The 15,613-nt window shown below is 46.8% G+C and overlaps 1 pseudogene; it reads right to left on the bottom strand.

Moving 5' to 3' along the window:
• Positions 1-11,983: 11,983 nt before the first annotated feature.
• LOC139030281 (small nucleolar RNA U3) lies at positions 11,984-12,060 on the bottom strand (annotated as a pseudogene).
• Positions 12,061-15,613: the final 3,553 nt, after the last annotated feature.

The following is a 15,613-nucleotide window of genomic DNA, read 5'->3' as shown; positions in this document are numbered from 1 at the left end:
CTCTGCTCCTAAAGCCAGAGGAAAAGCTGTGACCAAGACGTCAGGCTCCCAGGTGGTATCACTTAAGACAGAAAAATCCAGGCTGTTAAAATGTACTGACTGTGTCTTATGTGAGACAGGGGGACAGGATTGCAGCTCAGTGGGTTGGATGGGATTTCTCGTCCAAGCACTAGGTCGGTTGGTCAATGGATGAATGAATCAATGGGACAGTTGACCAATGGGCTTTCTCCTACTGGCAATAGACACTCCCATTACCAATCATTCTGGGTCAGGAAAAGGACAGAGTCTTAGTGTATGCACTAGGAAGCTTTCCTTTTCTCTTAGGGGCCAAAGGGCAGTTAGACCTGTACTGTGATGGGAGAAGACACCAGGAAGCGCCATTCTGGAGGAGGTTCATGGCCCCACTTCGGGAACAGCGGTGCCATGGTGCCAGGTCACCTGGAGTGCTGCCAAGTAGGTGGGGGATGCCGAGATCAAAGCGGAACTAGAGTCATAAAGCCCTCTCTGATTTGTGACTCTGTTGTCCTAAACTTCAACAAAACTTTACAGGAAGAATTTAGTGGTGGGAAACATTTAGCAGAGAAATTGTCCCCTTTTACTCTAGGGGTTTCAGCCTTAGCCCACCAGCAGAGAAGCTGATGGGGGGAGCCAAAGAGGCCTTCCTGGAAGAGGTGGTACTGGGTTGGATTGTCAATAAGCTTATGTGACTGAGCCAAATACTTATGATTGGTTTTGGAGGTCACCTTGACCCCACAGTCCATCTCAAGATCCATCTCAAGAACTGACATCTCCCAGTATCTCACGAGGATGATTTCAAGGACAGAAATTTTGACCCCAAGCCCCTTAAAAACTGCTGTGAACTGGGTCTCCTTCCCTTCCTCATGCAGGGCCATCCCCCTGGCCTTGACTTCCCCTTTGGCAAAACCATTCTCCCTCCGTAGAGCCTGACACACACTCAGAAATGACAGAGTTCCTGTGGATCCAGCCTGCCAGGAGCAAGATTTGCCAAAGCGGAACTAGAGCCAAGTGGATGGCCCATGAGTGAGCAATGGGATAGCACACGACCCGGTTCCAGACTGGAAGGGGAGGCAGCCTCCCAGCCATTTCCTCCAACCTCAGAAGAGAGTTGGCGACTGGCAGTTCATATGAGGTCCCCCTGACATCTCCGGTCAGGAATGCAACTTGCCGGGGATTCTGAAGCAAAGAGCAGAGAGAAGTGTTTAGCAAGCAGGACCATACGCATGTGCCCATGGACCTTGGTCTGTCTGCTTAAGCAAGTGAAGGCTCTGCCCTTGCCTGGCTTTCAGCAGAGCTTCCTGAAGTTCTTGTATGGGTGGCCATGGGCCTTCCAGGATGCTTCGACCACCACCTGAGACTCGGCAGAGCAAGGCTCTGGCAGCCCGCCTTTGTTTCTAAGCCCATAAATCCTTGAATCTGACAATAGTGGGAGGGAATGGTGGCTGAAGGCAGGTCCATAGTTGCAGTTTTGCTGATGTGCCAACATTTAGGGTTTGGAAACATCGTTGGGATGGGATGGAGGAAGGGCAGAAGCTCTACACTTAACCTCAAAGTACACTTGTTCCTGCTGCTAGCTCCTTGCTCTTGACCTTGTGTCTTGCTCCATGCATATGTTTCTGTCCTCTAATGTGTCCCTGCCACAGCCTGGCTGACAGCTCCTGTTGGTTGCTATCGCCCAAACCAGGGCTGGGTTAGCTCAATATGCAAGGGGTGCCCTGGGTTTGGATTGTGTGCTGAGTGGGAATGTATTCAATACATGGGTGCTAGAGGGCACTGGAACAGTGCTCCTTAAACTTTAATGTGCCTTGGAATTAATCAGGGCTCCTGTTAAAACACGATTCTGTTTCAGTAAGCTTGGGTGGATCCCAAGTTTCTGCAGTTCTAGGAAGCACCCGGGTAATGCCAGCGCTGCATCAACGTGACCACACATTGATGATGAAGCACCAGAGGCCTCTGCGGCTACTGCCATGGGGTCAGGATTTGGAGGGCTTCCCTGGTGGCTCAGATGGTGAAGAATCTGCCTACATTGTGGGAGACCTGGGTTCAATCCCCGGGTCCAGAAGAGCCCTTGGAGAAGGCAACCCATTCCAGTATTCTGGCCAGGAGAATTCTATGGACAGAGGAGCGTGGTGGACAAGGTGGTTCAGTGGTAAACAATCTGCCTGCAATGCAGGAGCGACAGGAGATGTAGGTTCAGTCCCTGGGTTGGGAAGATCCCCTGAAGGAGGAAATGGTAACCCACTCCAGTATTCTTGCCTGGAGAATTCCATGGACAGATGAGTCTGGTGGGCTACAGTCCATGGGGTTACAAAGAGTCAGACGTGACTGAAGTGACTTAGCATGTGTGCACAGGACTTGGAATTCCCAGGAACAGGGGTCCAAGTACTATCCCCATTATAATGACCAGGTGATTCTCTACTGGGGCCAGTCACCACAATCCATTGAGAGACACATAAGATCAATGTTTGGATGGGGCCTTAGGGGGTATGATTCTCTTTTACATACTCTGACTTGTCCTCTAAGTGTTTGATTTCCCCTTTGCACCTTCCCAGCTTTTAGGGCCAACCAGTCTGGACCTGAGTGCCCGGTCCATTGGTGGTAGTACTAATGAGTAGAGATCTCTTCCCCTCCATCAGTCTCAGCGCCAGGGTCATCTTTTCTGGGACCCAACTGAAAAGAGTAAGTACCTCTTCTAAAGATACTACTCTGATCTAGATCATATTAATAGAAGTATGATGTTTATTGTCGTGTGACTGTGATGACGCATCTATGTAACTGTCACATCTGCGATCCTTGAAGGCAGGGAATAGTAACACAGTGTCTGGTGCATATTTTATGTTTATTGAATCAATTATGCCCTTATTCCTGATCTCTCTTTCTCAGGAGGCCCCAACCTTACTTCCTTGGAGACGTTTCTATGTTAAATAGCACCAATTTTCTTCATCCTCCACTCTTTTTTTTCAGAGCAGTTGAAGACACTGATTGTCAACCTTGGCTTTGCTTTAGAGTTAATAGGGGGTTAAAAATTCTGACGCTAACCCTCAGAGAGTCTGACTTATTTGATCTGAGCATCAGGATCTTTAAAAACTTCTCAATGATTCTCACGTGCAGACTAGTTTGAAAACCACAGGGGGCAGGATTATATAGGTTAACACTCAGCCCTTCAGTCTCAAGTCAGCAGTACCATCAGACCCCTTCTAATCACTGTCCCCCAGTGCTGGAGAAGAGGCTCTTATCATGGGCTTGAAACTAAGCTCCTTCTGATAAACAGAGGCTATAGAACTACATTGAACAGGCTAACATAAGACTGATGTAGGTTCAAATCCCAGCTCCATTATTTAACTAGAGGTTTGACTTGAAGCAATTTTCTCAGTCACCCTAAGCCTGATGTCCTAACCAGTAAAATGGGATAAAGGCCTATTAGTCAATTTCCAGTAGGTAATGAATGATCCCCAAAACTTAGTGGCTGAAAGCACAACATTTACGCTTTCTGGCAACTATGCAGGATAGCTGGGCATTCTTCTGGTCTGGACTGGCTTTGCTGGGGCTGGATGGCCTAGGATGGCCTCCTCAGATGTCTGGCTATTGACTTGATGTCAGTCAGGGTGGTAGGGGTGGCTTGTTGGGGATCTGCATCCTTCATCATCCAGCAGCTAGCCCAGGCTGGCTCATATGGTGACAGTCACGCATTCTTGGAGCTTCAAGAGACAGAGCATCACTTTACTTCTCATGCCTCTGTTTGCTAATGTCCTGTTGGTCAAGGCTAGACAAGGCCAGTTCAGCATCAGTGTGGGAGAAAATACCAGTAAAGTTCACCTTACTATACCTGTGTATAATTTGAAGAAAAGGTATAAGATAAAAGCCCCGTTGGCACTCCGTCTCCAGGAACCAGGAACTCCCTGGTCTTTTCCTTAATACTTGTGTACTCAGAGCAATAATGATCACAATATATTTTGAGCCCCAGGAGTTTAGTCAATGACAACAATTTCTTTGACACACAGGCCATAATTTTTGTTGCAGATATCTCCTTGCAGGTTAGGTCATCAATTTATCTTAGTGAAAATTTTTTAAATGGGTGCAAATGCCAATCCCCTTCCTCCCCCAGAGCTTTATTATCCACTGGGAGAGGCATGCAGGTAAATGGAATCCAGAAGTCAGCTTGAACTTGAGATTTATGTCTGTCTGCATGTGTTTTCTCTGCTTTTGCCTGTGTCAACCTGCACACAGAAATCCTTTCCCTTCAGAGCTCCACATCAGGCAAATGTGTTTGTGAGCAGTGGAGATTTTACTGGAGGCTTTCCTGGGAATCGGCTTTCCGGGTGGCTCAGTGGTAAAGAATTCACATGCTTGTCAATGCAGGAGACCCAGGAGATGTGGGTTTGATCCCTGGGTTGGGGATCTCTCCTGGAGGAGGAAATGACAACCCCCTCCAACATTCTTGCCGGGAAAATCTCATGGATAGAGGAGCCTAGCAGGCTGCGACATGTGGGGTTGCAGAGTCAGACACGGCTGTGTGACGAAGCACACACACAGTCACTGAGGAAGCAAGAAAAGGGACATCTGGTACCCATTACAGTCATCAGGTTAAACTTCCATCTGGATGTTTCTGTTCATCAAAGCTCCTCTTCTGTTGCTCACCTCCAGGAGGGTTTTATCCCCCCACGGCCCAAAACCTTTCTTAGGGCCGCCCCCAGCCTCACTAGCAACTATCCCCAATTCCCAGATTCTCTACCACCTCTTTGAAATGCAAAGTTACCAGCTCTTTCAACTCCCCCACATCAAAATATTTCCTCTTCTTCTATTTGCAAGTTAGACCCACCCAGCTTAGAAGTCTGGGTAGGAACCATCTTAGGTGTCTCAACAATGCACTTTGAGATCTTATCCTTTTCCTCATCCCAAAAAACTTACCAAATTATTTATTCTGATGTTCTCACCAAGGACACTTTTGTGAGGAAAAATTTTCTCCATCTTACTACAACTATTTCTAATATCAAATATTTTTAATTTTGTGCAAGAGCAACAGGAAGGAGTGATACTTTCTAATGAAAACATGAAGGAAGGCTTCCTTGAGGGCGTGACATTTGAACCAAGCTCTGATGAAATTCCTTCAAGAGGGACAGCTAGTAATTTCAAAACTAATAATTTCAAAATGTGTTCTTTCTTCCGATCATTTAGCCCAGTTCCACAGATCCAGGTTATATCCCTTTATACTATGCCCTACCCCATTCACTCTTAATTGGAGATTTAGATTAAAGGAGTTAACACGACTTTCTTTTCTGGACAGTTATCGAGAGGGGGTAAGAGGCCCGAGTTCCCCCTTTTCACGTCATAAGAAACATGGAAAAAGCTTATTGGTCCTATACTTTCAATTGCTACCCGCAAATTGTCTATGTGTCATTGGTTACCTTGGTTTTTGTTTGGCAGGGATTTATTGTTGTTTTTCACATGCTTTGGATCTAGACTAATCTTGGCACTTAGATGTCCCCCTGGCCTCACAGAATAAGATGCCTGGAATTGGTCATCAGAACAAGCCAAGGACTGCAAAGAAATTCCTTAGTAATTGCTACATTATTTGATTTCTTGTGTCAAAAATGAGTTAGGTGAAAGAATTCATTCATCTCTTACTACACTGAGAGATGAAGGCAATTTTTCTCATAGGACTCAGGGCTAAAGTAAATTGTCTCTTAGACTTCTCTGCCACATTTAGCTGAAACTGAAATTCATGGGGAACAAATCTTCCTCTTAAGAACGTTGCCTCCTGAAACAAAAAGATGAGCGTAACCATCCACTTGGAAGATGAAAAATTTTAATTTCACACAGCATTTTGAAAGGGGTGTGTGTGCACGTGTGTTTTAGGTTTCTTTCAGGTGCAAGATGTAACAGCCCAATTGAAAATGAAGTTGTTCATATAACAGAAAAGTCCAGAGTAGTTAGTCTTCAGTCATGGCTGGATCCAGGTGCTCAAATGATGTTGGGCAAGTTCTGTTCCCTCTCAATCACTCAGCTCTGCTTTTCTGGTCAGACCAGTTCTTCCCACATGGTGTCATTGTGACCGCCAGCAGCTTTAGACTTAATTCTGCCAGTTTAAAAATGCTGGAGAAATAAGTGTGCTTCTGTCCCAATAGTCTTTGCAAAAGTTCCAGCCTTCTGTCTCGACAGCCTAAAGGGATGTGTCCATCCCTGCATGAATTTTGGTGACACTGATTGGCCAGTCCCTGATCACAAACTCCTGAAGCAAGGTCAGTGAGGAAAGTCCCCCACCACCAAAACTACAGGGACTCAAATTTGGGGGAGCACTGATTCTCCAAAGAAAAAATGGGTGATATTAGCAGAAAGGACAATGATTGGGCAAAGCCAAGAGATATCCATTACAATGGAATGCCCACTCAGTGGTGAAATAAGTAGAAGAGAGGAAAAGGAAGGCAAGGGGTAGGAGCAGGCAAGAGCAATGGATAAGTCTGTCCTAAGTGAATCTGGGTTGGCAGGCTTGCTTTTCAAACAAGTTGCTTTGACTTTTAGTAAAAACGATATTGTCTCAAGACCTGGATGTCTCTCTAAATTTCATCTGAGTGTCCAATAATGGCTGACGTTTATGAATGTCACCGTCAATCAGGGCTGCTGGTCGACAACAGGCAGCCTGATAAGCAGGCAGCTGTCCATCAAGACTAACGGAAAGAGGTTCAAAAACCAAGACAGAGAGAAGTCAGGAACTTGGCCTGAGCACTGCACCATGAGGGAAGGGGAGAAACCTCGGCAATTTGTTTTTAATATTTTGCTTGTTCTGGATACCAGGAAAGCTGCATATATTGGCTTCTGACTAATGAAAACAGAGGGGGAGCCAGGCTGGAAACCTGGCCATGTTTCTGGGCACAATTAGGTTTGTTTGTTTAGGTCTCTTTTTATTTGTTTTCAGATGACTCAGATAGGAATACTGCAGGCCTTTCAAAGCGAAGTGTTCTTATGTGTATTTTGGGTCCAGGGCTTCGCCAAGTGCAGAAAGCCTTGGCTCCCTGAGGTTATTTTCCTATCCAAGGGTTTTTTTAAACTTTCAAGTGGAGCTGGAAGAATGCCGTTGTGAGCCAGGTTGTTTTTCTTAGCAGACCCCAGCCTGAGGTTGCAGGGGGGACAGGGATCACAAACACTTAAACACAGAAGTCCCCAGAAGGCATACAGGGCACCCATTGTGCGGATCCCAGGCGCAGCCTCCACTGATGGTTTTACCATCTGCACGCTTAGTCCTCTCTGGAAACCTCTTCATGAGTCTGCCTCCTTCTTTCCAGATAACCAGGCCCAGAGATGGACTTTTCCTTCCAGACTCTCTATATCTGTCTAAAAACCATTCAGCTTTTAAGACTTTCCGCTTTCATCGTTGCAGGTTGGAGTCCACTGCCTCTGGTGAAATGCAGAGATATTTACAATCTGGGAAGCTGCCAAGCACCTGGTTGGGCTTTTCTGTCTAAGGGGAGTGACTCCCAGAGTTGTCTGACTCCTGGCCAGTTGACCCGGAGCCCAGGGCATTGGGAAGAGACTTGGGAAGCACCAGGCAGTAGCCTTTCCCCTCCTGGAGGAACAAGATACAACCAGGCAAAGGCAAGGACCACTCCAGGGTCCCCTCTTGAGTCTTCTTTCCAGGAGCCCTGCCTCCGTGGGATGAGTCAGACACTAGTGGTCCTGGTTGTTTTCAAATACTTAGAGTTTATGAAGGTGGCAGGAGCAGGTTTCCTAAATTCCTTGGAAGCTGGGTCCCAGCCTAAGAATCCGACAGTGAGTCTCCCCTGCTGGACTTATCCATGTTAAAATGGAGAAGACCAGCCAATGTGCTGGCCAGAGAAGCACTCTATCCTGAGTCACTGCAATGAAACGTCTGTTAACTAAGATTTGCTTTTTCAATGCTCCTCTCCCTCTGAATAGGGCTTCCCGGGTGGCTCAGTGTAGAGAATCTGCCTGCTGATGCAGAAGATGCAAGTTCAATCCCTGGGTTGGGAAGATCCCCTGGAGTAGGAAATGGCAAACCACTCCAGTATTCTTGTCTGGAGAATCCCATGGACAGAGGAGCCTGGAGGCTGCAGTCCATGGGGTCACAAGAGAGTCAGACAAGACTGAACGACTGAGTGACTGTGCGTGCACGCTCCCTGTCAATGGGTCTATAAACTCCTCTGCTTCTAAGACTCTCCTCCTTCAGTGTTTGAAGTTTGAAACCTCCCCAAGCCTTCAGGAGAAACATTTGTTCTATTGACATTCGCACATTTCAGGAATTTCTTTTCAAACATTTTAGAGCTATATCCCAGAGCCAAACCATATTCTGCTCTATCTCCTGCACCTGCTACTGCTTCTCTGCTGGGCCACAACAGGTGGTGTTGGAACAGGGTCTTAGGACATCTGTGTGCAGCAGTTCAGCAGGGAGGTGAGCACGTGAGGGAGAGGAGAGGTGACTCTCGGCGGCTGGAGGTCGGTCCTGCAGGGCACCCTGGGAGAGACTATGTGGAACAGGACCCCGATTGTCCCACTGATGGGCAAGGAAGTGGCCCTTGGTGGTTGGTTCTGTTCTTGGCGTGCTCCTTCCCTGGCGCTTCCCCGCACACCCCCACAGCTAGAGGATGTCCTTAGGCAGAGAGAGACGTGGAACCCCAGGCCAGCGTGGAACTCTCGGGAGGCCACTTCCGGGGTAGGCGGAGAGGATATGGAAGGGGCGCTGGCCATGCTTCCAGCATCTGCTGTGCCCTCAGCTGACACGAGGAAGGACACAGTCATTAGAATGAGACAGGACTGTTCTCACTCAACTGTGTTTACTAAGGCAGGCAAGTGGGCTACCACGAATGCCCGTTAACGCTAGTTGAAAGGACAAGGGCTGAGAAGCAGAAGGTTTGGTTTCACTCGCAGTTTGCTGTTTATCCATTTACTTAGCAGATATTTACAGCTGGCCCACGGGGCTCTGTGCTTAAGGCTGGGGTTCAGCAGAGGGCAAAGCAGGCTCTGGCTCTGCCTCGGGGGACCCAGTCTAGCAGGAGACACAGTCAGGTAAGGAATCAATGTAGGGCAGAGTGGCAGCAGGCCAGAGGGGCCCCTCATCGAGGCTGGTAGGCTCAGGTGACCCTTTCTTAAGAAGGGAGGGGAAGAGTATTCCAGGGAGAAGGAACAGAATGTGAGAATGCCTAGAGGTCCCAGGGCAGTACAGAGTTGAGACTCTTCTCTAGTCAGTGGTGAGTGGGAATGATGCCTGAAGAAAAGAACAAGACTCCATCTTATGGGACCTTGGCAGCCACCTCGCAGCATTTATGTAGTATACTGGAGCGATGAGGAACGGTTTAATACTATTGTTGGTTGTTATTATTCCATTAACATGTACTTAATTGCTCCATTGTCTCTGAATCCTACCTCTTCCTTCTGAGTTCAATTCCCTTCTTGAAGACTGTCTTTTAGTAGCTCTTCCCTGACAATTGTGACGGGTGAACTCACTCAGTTAAGGGCAGATCCAGTTTTCTTGGGGCCTGAAGCTTATGCAGTTTGGAGTCTTCTTTAAAAGAAACAACACAGCTATAAAAACAAGACTAAGAATGAAAGTAAATATTGACAATGAGAAAAGAAATCTCAACAAAGTCTTAAAAGCTGACACCTAAAACAAACAGTATAAAATCCAGAAAAATAACAGTTTTTATTAATTAACTATCATTTTTTCTAACTTCTTCTCATGGTGGTGGCATTGGAATGACCATGGGCCTTTTGGGGTTTGAGTAGGAAGAAGATGAGTTGGCCTACATTTATTTTGGGTTTCATGGATATATTAGGTGGTTTGCAGTCATTTCCATGTGTAATTTAGTTATTGCAGGGTGTACAGATTTTGGAATAGCTTCCAAAAACACTCCTACCATCCACATGCTGCCTTGCCTGGCACACAGTGTCAGAGGTTGGATAGAGATGTAAAAAACCCTACAATGCCTGGCACTAAAAATATGTGGATGGTTGAGAAACAAGGTTTAAGATGTATAGTTATATATATAATGTTCCAGCCTGTAGCAAATTCTTCTAATATCAGAAATGTAAAACTATAAATGGAGGATTCATTCTTATTCAGTATTTAATCAACATAGAAATTTTTTTCCATCATAAAGATATTTGAGAACACAATGTATACAATTACATAGTATATACTTACAACTTATATGTGAAAGAAATTTTGTAGTGGTTTCCCCAAAGTTGACCACAATCCTAAATATTTATGTGACACTACCAAAAAGAGTTGTAAAGCTAAAAGAAAAAATTTAAACTAGCAATAATAGAAAACAAATGTGATTAATCTTGTTAGAGAGGAAAATGTATTATCTTTCTAGTCTATCTATGGAAAATGATATCATGAAATCATCACAGAAGAGGTGATTAAAGAATATGTAACTAAAAATAGAGTAAATCTAAATGCAATATGGTATCCTGGATTGGATCATGGAAAACAGAAAGGACACAAGTGGGAAAACTGGTGAAATCAGTGAGTAAATGGATACAATTACATGGTTACTGATGATGCACAAGTTCAAGGATGAGGCAGGTATTTGAACATTTGACTTTCTAAAAGCCAAAGCTAAAGCCAGAGTTGAGGAGCAGATATTAGCCAAACACGGAGGTCAAAGTTTCAGTCTGTTGCATCTCTTGATAAAATACAGCCCCTCACCACTTGGTTCTGTTCAAGGCCTAATGATCACTCCCAGGACTGCTATGGCATCAACTCATGTGCAAGCCACCCTGGGTTTCAGTGTCTCTTTTTGTTTTTGATAGGAGCGCATTCATCTTTCTTTCCTATGAACTCAGTTATGTATTTAAATTGCTAGGTGTTTATACATACATACATATATATATGTATATATGAGGGTTTCCAAGTTAGTTTAGCTCACCAAGTCACAGGCTGATTTCTCAGCGAGAGAGTGGCACGGTGAACATGATGACTTAGAAGGTAATTCTAGCTGCAGTGTGGAGAATGGGTTTCAGCTGTGGGGTAAATAAAAGAGACAGAAAGTTCTGATGGAATTCCACTGAGGAGATGATAAATGGCAATTTGAATAGAGGAATCAGAGCAGAGGAGAGAAGACACTTTAGAGGTGAAGGAACAGAACTTGGTGATAGAACAGCTTTGAGAGCAGGAGAAAGGGAATCTGAGACGTGCCCAGTAGGGGCGTGTGTGTGTTTTGGGAGGGACTGGGAGCAGCTGGGTGGATGGTACTGCTCTTTCTTTTTTTGTTTTTCTTTTCTTTGCTGTTTCTTGAAATAGAAACAGAAGAGGAGGGGAAGGAGAGGCCCTGTGAGGAAGATGAGTTCAACACTGAATGTGCAAAGTTTTAGATGCCTGTGTATCATCTGAGCAGACATCACAAATTTGCAGCATGAAATATGTCACAAGCATGGGAGAGGGATCTGATCGACCTGGCCATGTGGATTTGGGACTTGCAGTGGACATTGACTCTACATAAGTGTTTAGAAGGTAGTCTGGTGCACAGTGAGCACTCACCTGTGATAGTGACCTGTCACAAATGGTCCTTGGGCAGAGGAGACAGGCATTGATGAAACCAATACCTCTGCTGAGCAGATGAAGAGAAATACATGTTGTCAGGAAGCCTGTAACAAGGGAATCTGACACAATCAGGAGAGTCAGGGAAGGCTTCTCTGAGGAAGCGGTACTTGACCAGAGGCCTGAAGGATGAATAGAAGGTATTAGGCAGCAAGGTGAAGAAGGAACATTCCATGCTGAGGAAATAGCAGGTGCAAATCTCTGTGGAGAAGGGATTTCAGGAAGGGACTATAAGAAGTCAATTAACTCTTATTATGGCTGAGGAAGACGCAGGGAGCCTGTGACTCAGGAAAGGACTGTCACCTTTCTGGGAGAACAGACTAAACAATTTACAAGGTCCTTTTTTTATATGGTCTCAAATTTCAGAGCTCTGTTTTCCTCTTTTTTTTTTTTTTTAATTTGCAAGATGATACTGGGTGGTGCCTCACATGTTAAGAGAAACTTCTCTAGCAATAAATTGTAGAAATGATCCCTGAAAATATAGTCTTTGTGACCCTTTCAACTTCTCATTTTTATAAAAAGAATTCTATAGAAAATTTACAAGAATAGAATAAAGAACTCCCATAAGTCTCTAGTAGGATTTGCCATTTGTTGAACTTTTGCCAATTTGTTTTCTCTACCATCTACCTATTAGTCAATACACTGTATATATACACATGATAGCTATATCTAAATATAGTACATATTATTACTGCTGAGTCATTTAAGAGTATATTATAGACAGCACAATCTTCACCGTTAAATACTCCAACTTGCGTTTCCTAAGAATGAGGGTATTCTCTTATATGACTAAGGTACAGTGATGAACTTCACAACTGGGTCTGTATTCTAGGGTTCTATGATCTCTTTAAATATCAAGGGTCATCAACATCAAATCTATACTGAGCATCTGCTGTATGCAAGATGCCATTCTCTGAACTGAGTTTTCAGACTGTTATGAGAAGCAAATTGATAGGCAGATATCTACATTCAAATGTGGTAAGAGTGATGGCAGATACAAGCAGGAATGCCAGGAGAATGTGGAGGAAGAAAATCTGGGCAGAGCCATCTAGCTGTCTATCCCATCTATCCCATTTTCCTCTCCCTCCTCACTAACTGGGCCTTAGGGTTTCCAACGTACCCAATTCAAAAACTAGATTCTCCAATTTCTCTTTCGAGACATTGAAGTTGATAAGCAGAAGTCATTGGTTAGAACTTCTGAGAAGGCTTATTAAAATAGTCTAGCCACCTGGGAGGCCACACTTTGATTTTTGATACTTCTTCCTTCCTGCTGCTAGGAATATCATTGTGATAGCTAGAGCTGCAGCAGCCATCTTGCAGCCATGAGGTTGCATTAAAGCTGGAAACAAATGTTAAGAATGGTAGAGCAGAAAGACACATCAATCCTGGGTTGTTGGTGATAAACTAGAGCCACCATAACAAACTTGAACTGTCAACTCCAAGCTCTTTAAGAGGAAGGAATTAAAACTACCTCATTTAAGCCATTAATTGGGTTGTTTGTTACATATAGCTGAATTCAACCCTAATAAATTACCCTATACACTCTTGGAAATCCCAGGGACAATTTTTTGCAGATTACGAAGGATAAGTAAGAAAGAATTGGGTAGAAGGGTAGGAGGAAGCTCCAGAATATAAATTTTAGTTTAAGAGTGGCAGGTGCAACTGAACAAATTTGAGAAGAGTCTCAGTATTGAATTTTACTTTTGGGAAGCAATTAAGTTTTAGATAGCTACACTTAAATGAGGCAAAAGAATGAAGTCAGGAAAATTAGTAAGAGAGTCGATGTGAGAATCTCTGCAAGGGATGGTAGCATCCTGAAATAGGGTTGCACATCAGTGCTCAAAAAACCAAACAGCTCTCCTGTCAGCAAGACTTGGGGTCCCCTCTGGGCTTTGCTACTTATTAGCTATATGACTGTGAACAAATGACTTCTCAATGCCTCAGTCCTCTCCTATTTCTATGAGATTGTTCAGATAATTCAATGAGGACATGCATGCACAGTGCTTAGAGCAGTACCTGGCACCAGTAAATTGTTGCTGAGTCCATGGGAGTGAAAGAAGGATTCTAGGCAATAACATAGAATAAGATGAAATCAACCTAATGCTGGGACCAGTTGGATGGTAGGAGAGGTGAGTAAGAGAAAGGAATTTAAAATGTCTCCCAGACTTCTGTGGAAGAACCAATCTGGGGAGAAAGACAATGATTCCAGTTTCACATCTGCAGAGCTGGCGGTGGCGCTGGCCGTCCACCTGGAGATGACCCGTGTTCCCCTGAATGGGCAGGTATATAGGCAGGCGAGGATCTGAGCTGGAGGCAGACTGGTGTGCAGATGGAGATGGGGCAGAGACGGATGAGACCACAGCCCGCAGGTGAGTGGGTAGGATGGAAAGAGGAGGTCAAGAGGGAGCCCTGTGGCTAATGCTGGTGGACAAAGGAGTCAGCAAGGAAACTGAGGCGGACCGGGTTCACGGTCATAGGAAAAGCAGAGGGAGTGGCCCAGAAAATCGAAGGGAGAGAACATTTGCAGAAAGAAGTGTCAAGAGGCTTAAAGGCAGCTGCGTGTGCTAAGTTGCTCCAGTCATATCCGACTCCGTGCAGCCCTATGGACTATAGTCTGCCAGGCTCCTCAGTCCATGGCATTCTCCAGGCTAGAATACTGGAGTGGGTTGCCATTTCCTTCTCCAGGGACTCTTCCCCACCCAGGGGTCGACCCCGCGTCTCTTACAGCTCCTGCATTGGCAGGCGGGTTCTTTACCGCTAGTGCCACCTTAGATGGGCAGCAGAAGCATCAAATAAAGTCTGAGAAGCGGGCTTGGGGTTGAGCAGCAAAGAGGTCCCTGGGTTAACTGAGGACCGTCCTGGAGTCAGAACTCAGGGTTCTGATTGGGCTGGCAGGCAGAGCATGGGTAGTGGAGCGGTCAACTGAGAATTAAGATCAGGAGACCGTTTGTGTGAAGATGAGGAGAGAGTTATGTGGTCAGTAGTGGGAACTGATAAAGAGAAGATGTAAGGAGAGTGAGATGCTAGAAAGAGCCTTAGGAAGATGAGAGGTGCGGGCTCGATGTCACTGAGAGGGTCCAAAGCTGGGCCAGGGTCTTTGCCGCACGCCCCCCACCACCCCCCGCCCCCGATCGTGGAAAACGGCCCACCGTGGGGCTGGGAAGCCGAGTGCCCGGCAGGGCTAGGCTGGGAGATGGCGCAGAGAATCTCCAGTCTGAGCAGCGGTCAGAGGAGGGCAGAGAGAGCGGGGTGGGGACGGAGGCGAAGGCGGACACTAGTGACCCGAACGCCTCTTGTGGGAGGACCGGAGCCGCCGACGCTTTGACAAGCATCTTCAGGAGCACCAGAGACTCAACGACCAACCGGGCCTGGTACGCCCCGCTGAGCCCGCGGCGGCACCCTCATCTCCAAGCTCCGCCGCGTGAGGGTCAAGACACTGGAGCCGCCAGAGCAGACGCGGGGACGCGGCCCGAGACGGAGGACAGACGGACGCTTTTGAAGGCAGATGCAGTAGAGGCGCGGAGCGCGAGCAGCGGAGTCGGACACCCGGCAGGGAAGCGGCTCGCGGTCCCCGCTCCATCCCTCCCCATCCCCCGGCCCCAGGTTCCCGGCGGGGAAGCAGCTCCAGGACGCCCAGGGCCGGCGAGCGAGCCGGGAGGGGGCAGCAGCGCCCCGCGAAAGCCTCTCTCCGGGGCCTGTGGGCGGGGGAGGCGAGCGGGTGCTCCCCACAGGTGGAGGGGCGGGGGGGATGCTCCACAGACCAGGCCGGGCCCCCCTCAACCCTCTAGCTGGCCTGCTGCGACTGCTGCGCCCCTCAACCCCGACCACTGGCCTGGGCATTCCCTTCTGGGCCTCTGCCCTCTGGGGGCAACCTCCAGAAGCTGTCCTCCTGAGTCTGCTCAGTAATTAGGGTCACTAGTGTACACCTCCTCCTTCTCCCTCCCTGCCCTTCTCTGCCCAGGAAGCTCAGACTGGAGAGCCTCCACACCGTCTCCTAGCCCCCCCGGCCATCCCCACTGGGCTCTCAGGGCACTCCGGCTT

This window comes from Odocoileus virginianus, chromosome 21 (assembly GCF_023699985.2).
Source record: "Odocoileus virginianus isolate 20LAN1187 ecotype Illinois chromosome 21, Ovbor_1.2, whole genome shotgun sequence".
Taxonomy (NCBI): domain Eukaryota; kingdom Metazoa; phylum Chordata; class Mammalia; order Artiodactyla; family Cervidae; genus Odocoileus; species Odocoileus virginianus.
The sequence above is the reverse complement of the archived record's forward strand: the minus strand, read 5'-3'. Positions and strand labels throughout refer to the sequence as shown.